The sequence below is a fragment of the Anomaloglossus baeobatrachus genome, unplaced genomic scaffold (genome assembly GCF_048569485.1).
Source record: "Anomaloglossus baeobatrachus isolate aAnoBae1 unplaced genomic scaffold, aAnoBae1.hap1 Scaffold_178, whole genome shotgun sequence".
NCBI classification, from domain to species: domain Eukaryota; kingdom Metazoa; phylum Chordata; class Amphibia; order Anura; family Aromobatidae; genus Anomaloglossus; species Anomaloglossus baeobatrachus.
This window is the reverse complement of record NW_027441948.1, coordinates 38,573-45,034: the sequence shown is the minus strand read 5'-3', so window position 1 is coordinate 45,034 and position 6,462 is coordinate 38,573. Positions and strand designations below refer to the sequence as shown.

The window sequence follows — 6,462 nt, the reverse complement described above, 5'->3', positions numbered from 1 at the left end:
TCCAAAAGGAGGAGTTATTCAGATTCATTGCAGTGGGCGGCGGCTGCAAAAAGCACCATTCTTCTTGTTTTTGCTCTGCAAAACAGCCTTTTCAAGGGTTGGCTTGGGTGACAAAATGTCTTCTGTAGGCGTGGGTTTGTCTCCCTCTCCCTAAGATGTGTCCGGTATAGGCCAGGGTGCCACTCAAGGCCGTAACCAATTCGGGTTATAGCTTCTCGGCCTTTTGGCTAAGATCAAGTGTAGTTTCGGAGGACGCTACCTTGGTCGGTACTGGAAGGTGCCTGGGATTGCACGTCTGCCGGCCTTGAGAAAGTGTGTGCGCCTTCTGGTGACACATAGCCCTCTTGTGCCTGGACGGTTCCCAGGCAACGGGAGGCGATCACCTTTGTTATTTTGAAGTCCTACTGATAAACAGAAAAAAAAAAAAATTAAATCTGTTCTTATCAGTTTAATATCTGATACGTCCCCTCTCTGGGGACCATATATTAAATGGATTTTTAGAACAAGGAGATGGAAAAAATCTTGCTCTGTCCACTGCACGCATTGACCTGGTATTGCAGTACCTCCAGGACCGGTGCACCCCTTCTTAACCCAGTTTCCAAAAGCAGAACTCAATTCACCTGATTCAAATGAGCCCCATTAGTTAATTGAAAGAAAGCAAAAACTTTATATGCACCTCAATTTGGCCAATTCACTTTTCACACTTTCACCCTTTTTTTTATCTTTCACACCTTTTACTTGCTTTATTGATGCAAAAAGCTGTGCCAAATAGCAAACTCATCTCCACTCAACTTGACCAACTCTGCTATGTCCCGTGCAGTATCTTATTCTCAGTCTTATCTAGATCATTTGCAATTGAATAGAATAGATCCCTTTTGGCTGCTTATGACTGTGTAAAATATGTAGTTTTACTGGGCTGGGATGAGAGAATCCATTGAAGCATGGTGTAGGGATTGTGGTTCCTGTGTGCTAAGAAGAGAGGCTGGCACCAGCCAGAAAGCCCCATTGCAGCCAATAATCACTTAATAACTTTTTCAACTTGTCATCATATGGGAGGCCTTCCATTCCTTGTAGTAGTCTAGTTGCCCACCTTTGAACTGACTCTAACTTCTGAATGTCCTTATTAAAATGTGGAGCCCAAAACTGGTTCCCATATTCCAGATGTAGCCTTACAAGTGATTTATAGAGGTGTAACAATACGTTGGGATCACGGGATCTAATCTCCCTTTTTATACACCCTAAAATCTTGTCCCAAGCAGCATTCCATCAGCCTCTGGAAGGTTCCTGGCGCATTGCACAGCTCGAAGGGCATGCTTTTGAACTCGCAGAGACCCATAGGGGTGGCGAAGGCGGTCTTCTCCCGGTCTGCCTCAGCAACGGACACTTGCCAATAGTGACTAGTGAGATCAAGGGTAGAAAAATAATTTGCAGTTCTCAATGCAGCTAGCGATTCCTCAATACGGGGAGTGGTGCCGTCCTTCTTTTTTAACAGGATCAACAGAGCTGCCCAAAGGCTACAACTGTCACGGATAACCCCAGCCGCCTTCATGTTGCTCAACATGTACTTGGTACACTGGCAATGTGAAGGTGGTATTGGCTTATAGCTCTCTTTGATGGGTGGGTGTGCACCTGTGGGGATGTGGTGTTGGACCCCTTTTATTCCCCCAAAATCTAGCGGGCTTCCCACCGGTAACCCGCTCCCCAGCTTGGATGGATGCTGAGGGAGCCCCTTTTGCCCGCAGGCTCTGGCCCTGGGAACTGTAGCCTTGGCGGTGACTGTGCTTCCCTCTACGGTGTGAGCTGTTGCCTTCAATCGGGTCTTGACTGCTGGGAAACCCTGGAGGTTCCTGTCGCTAACGGATTTGACCGGTTTTACGGCGACTCCTAGCCTGGTCGGGGTCCGTAGGCCCTGCCGGATGGTGCTGGCTTCTCTTCACTCCCCGATCTGGTACCGGCGGGCCACCGCCCATCCCCGGTCCGTACGGTTCACTCCAATCAGCCTCTCCTGCAGAAGGTCACCACCGTCTGCCAACCTTGCTGAGTGCCCGGGCCACACACCCGGACACGGTCAGTCTCCTCTCCTCTTCACTTCTCTAACTCCAAAACTGATCTCTAATCTGACTCCTTTTCCCGCCTCCAGGACTGTGAACTCCTCGGTGGGTGGGATCAACCGCCTGGCCCACCCCCTGGTGTGGACATCAGCCCCTGGAGGAAGGCAACTAGGATTTGTGTTTAGCTTCGGTGTGCCTAGCCGGAGTGTAGAGTGTGTTGGTGTAGTACCTGTGACGACCTGGCTTGTCCAGGGCGCCCATGTGGGGTGTTGGCAGTGTATTTGCGCCTGCGTTCAAAGGTTTGCTGAATGGATAACTGAACGCTGCGCTGGGACAAGGACGTGCTTGATGATGGTGTTATTTCTGAGTAGGCAACTGCAGGTGCAGGACCGGAGGAGGCTTGTTCGCAGGCAGCATGGACAGGGGATTGGCTCGCATGCACAACCAGCGAAGACGTAGCAGTGACATTAGCAAGCACTGCTCCTCGACTCTGTTGTACTTCCCACAAAGTCGGGTGCTTGGCTGACATGTGCCTGATCATGCTGGTGGTGGTCAGGCTGCTAGTTTTGGTACCCCTGCTGATGCTGGCACGGCAGGTGTTGCAAATGGCCTTTTTAGAATCATCTGGATCCAACTTAAAAAACTGCCAGACTCGGGAAGACCTAACATTTGTACAGGCACCTTGTGTCGTGTTGTTGTTCCGGGGAACGGTTGCCTGACTTCTGCCTGGAGCCACCACCCTGCTTCTTACTGCCTGTTGGGATGCTACGCCTCCCTCCCCCTGTGCACTGCTGTCCTCGCTCTGCATATCCTCCTGCCAGGTTGGGTCAGTTACTGGATCATCCACCACGTCGTCTTCCTCTTCCGCACCCTGCTCCTCCTCCTGACTTCCTGACAATTGTGTCTCATCATCGTCCACCCCTTGTTGAGACACGTTGCCAACTTCGTGAGAACGTGGCTGCTCAAATATTTGGCCATCTGTACATACGATCTCCTCATGACCCACTTCAACATGAGCTGGCGAGAGGCCAGAATGTGCGAATGGAAATGTGAACAGCTCTTCCGAGTGTCCAAGTGTGGGATCATTAATGTCCGAGGACGTGTACTCAGCCTTGTGGTAGGAAGGAGGATCAGGTTCTGAAATGTGCGGTGCAGTATCACGGCTACTGACACTTGACCGTGTGGAAGACAGAGTGTTTGTGGTGGTGCCAATTTGACTGGAAGCATTATCCGCTATCCAACTAACAACCTGTTGACACTGGTCTTGGTTCAAGAGCGGTGTACTGCTGCGGTCCCCAAGAATTTGGGACAGGACGTGCGAGCGACTAGATGTGGCCCTTTGTTGTGGCAAAATTAGAGCTTGCCCACGACCTCGGCCTCTGCCTGCACCACCATCACGTCCACTTCCTTGTTCCTTGCCAACGCCCTTGCGCATTTTGCAATGCTGTGCTGACGTGTATTCACTAGACTTGGGCGTTATATCAAAGTTTGTGCAAATTGTGCACCTGTACGCTGCCACCGACAGGCACACACGTGCGGTTTTTAAATGCAAGCACGGACGCACTAAGAACCTAACAGGTTTTAGGAGCAAAAATTAATGACGAGAACTCTGACACTATCAGCCACTGCTGACTGACGTGTATTATACACTACACTTGTGCGTTATATAATAGTTTGGTAAAAACGCACACAAGTGCACCTGTACGCTGCCACCGACAGGCACACACGTGCGGTTTTTAAATGCAAGCACGGACGCACTAAGAACCTAACACAGGTTTTAGGAGCAAAAATTAATGACGAGAACTCTGACACTATCAGCCACTGCTGACTGACGTGTATTATACACTACACTTGTGCGTTATATAATAGTTTGGTAAAAACGCACACAAGTGCACCTGTACGCTGCCACCGACAGGCACACACGTGCGGTTTTTAAATGCAAGCACGGACGCACTAAGAACCTAACACAGGTTTTAGGAGCAAAAATTAATGACGAGAACTCTGACACTATCAGCCACTGCTGACTGACGTGTATTATACACTACACTTGTGCGTTATATAATAGTTTGGTAAAAACGCACACAAGTGCACCTGTACGCTGCCACCGACAGGCACACACGTGCGGTTTTTAAATGCAAGCACGGACGCACTAAGAACCTAACACAGGTTTTAGGAGCAAAAATTAATGACGAGAACTCTGACACTATCAGCCACTGCTGACTGACGTGTATTATACACTACACTTGTGCGTTATATAATAGTTTGGTAAAAACGCACACAAGTGCACCTGTACGCTGCCACCGACAGGCACACACGTGCGGTTTTTAAATGCAAGCACGGACGCACTAAGAACCTAACAGGTTTTAGGAGCGACAATTGCTGAGAAGTCTGACACTATCAGGACTGTTTTAGACTGTGTACACCAGCCCCAGATATGATGAAGGCTGGTATACGGTCACCACTAGGAATGGCTATATACCCTGCCTGCCTGCCTGCCTGCCTGCCTGTATACTGCTACAATAGTCCTGACAAGGACTCTTTTGGTCACTAGCCTGTATTCCAACCTGGCTATACCCTGCCTGTATACAGCAACAATAGTCCTGAGAAGGACTCTGCTACTGTACTCCGACCTGGCTATACCCTGCCTGCCTGTATACAACTAGAATAGTCCTGAGAAGGACTTTTGGTCACACTGTTTGCAGCCCTGCTACGGAAATAGCTATAAAGGGCCGCAAACCTTTCCCTGAAGCAGCGACCCTCTCCCTGCACTGACTGTCTGGATAGCTGTGAGCAGAGCACAGCGCGCCCGCCGGTATAAAGGCTCGGTCACGCTGTGCAGGCCGGCCAATCACTGCAATTCCACAACTAACAGGGCTGTGGCATTGCAGTGGTCTGCCAGCCAATCCCTGCATGAGGGCTGGCTCTCAAAAGAGCGCCAACATGCAGGGATGAAGACCACGAGTACAGCACGAGTATCGCGAGATTACTCGGTCCCCGTCGAGTAGACCGAGTACAGTGATACTCGTGCGAGTACCGAGTAGTAACAAGCATGCTCGCTCATCACTATTTATTAGTAAAATGGCTTACACTCCCCTTTTTTCCACTTTTTTCTTCACTACTTTTATAAAGAAATTTTTCCTTTCTTTATTCTTAATGCAATTTTATATAGCAACACCACCATTTTTTGCCACGAACATAATTTTTCTTGTCCGTCATCCCGTTCACCCTTACAGGGTTGTGGACAGATGCACTTGTCACTACACTTCTAAGACTCAATACAGGGTCTGGAGCTCAATGCTCCCTTTTTGTTTTTTTTTTCTTCTTTTTTTTCTTTTTTTCATTTTGTCCTTCTTCTTCTTCTTTTTCTGATTTTTGTCTCAAAAAGCTGATGAAATTTGAAACACTATACCCCAGTGATTTTATAAATGTTTCTCAATATATCACTTGAGAACTTTTATGGCCGGTATTGTAACAGTTGACCATCCCGGCAGTATTTGAAATACAGCAGTCAGTCCTCTGACGTAGCTCCATATGTGTATATATAGAGGTTCTTCCTCCTTTGATTGCATACTGTTCTTTTTTTGCCCTGATGAAGGAGACAGTGATCTCTGAAACACATTGACCGGAAAAAAGAATAAAGAGATGAAATAATTAACATCAGTTTCCTTTGGTGACAGCGCGGCACGCACCCGATTTTCCTCCTATACGTTATTGCTCTTCTACTAGGGGCTGCGGCTGTCGCCATTTGTAACGTGCATTTAGGGGTTGTGACTGGCACAACCTTAATAGGTGAGTGCAACTACTATTAATTATTTGTTACCTTACCAGGTAAGACCCTAATTTGTGCGTCTGCTCCAGAGTTATTTCCCTGATTATTAATATCTGACAGGCAGTGATTGATCCTGCATTCTCACCTTCCTCTCTGTTGCACATTCTTATTGTTCCTATATGCTCTCTATTTCCATCAGACTTTTTTTGTCCTTCGGTGGGGCTCTAACATATGTGCACCATTTATTATTTATTTTTATGGATTCCTTTCTTTTTTCATGCTAGCGTTCATTATGCAGTAGTCATTCATGATATATCTTATATTTGTGAATCCATTAGGGCTCTATATGTCTGGTGCATCACATTGGGTCTTTTCAGTGCACAATAGGCACCTTTTTCTGTTATGCTCTGCTGCCACCTTATGGACATCCTATCAGTGATGCCAGAAAAAAATGGACATGTCTCCGTGCAGCAATCACGGACACGCGGGTACGCCGCACGGAGACACGTGCAGTGAAAAATCACTGATGTGTGAGCAGACCCATTCATTATAATGGATCTGCGTATCTCAGTGATTCTGTTATGTTTAAAAAAAAGCACAAACGTACCAGAATCACTGACGTGTGAAACAGGCCTTATAGTG

At 47.7% G+C, this 6,462-nt stretch overlaps 1 pseudogene; it reads left to right on the top strand.

Annotated features, from left to right (window-relative positions):
• The first annotated feature begins 378 nt into the window (after positions 1-378).
• On the top strand, positions 379-585 carry LOC142260766 (U2 spliceosomal RNA; annotated as a pseudogene).
• The last annotated feature ends 5,877 nt before the right edge of the window (positions 586-6,462 follow it).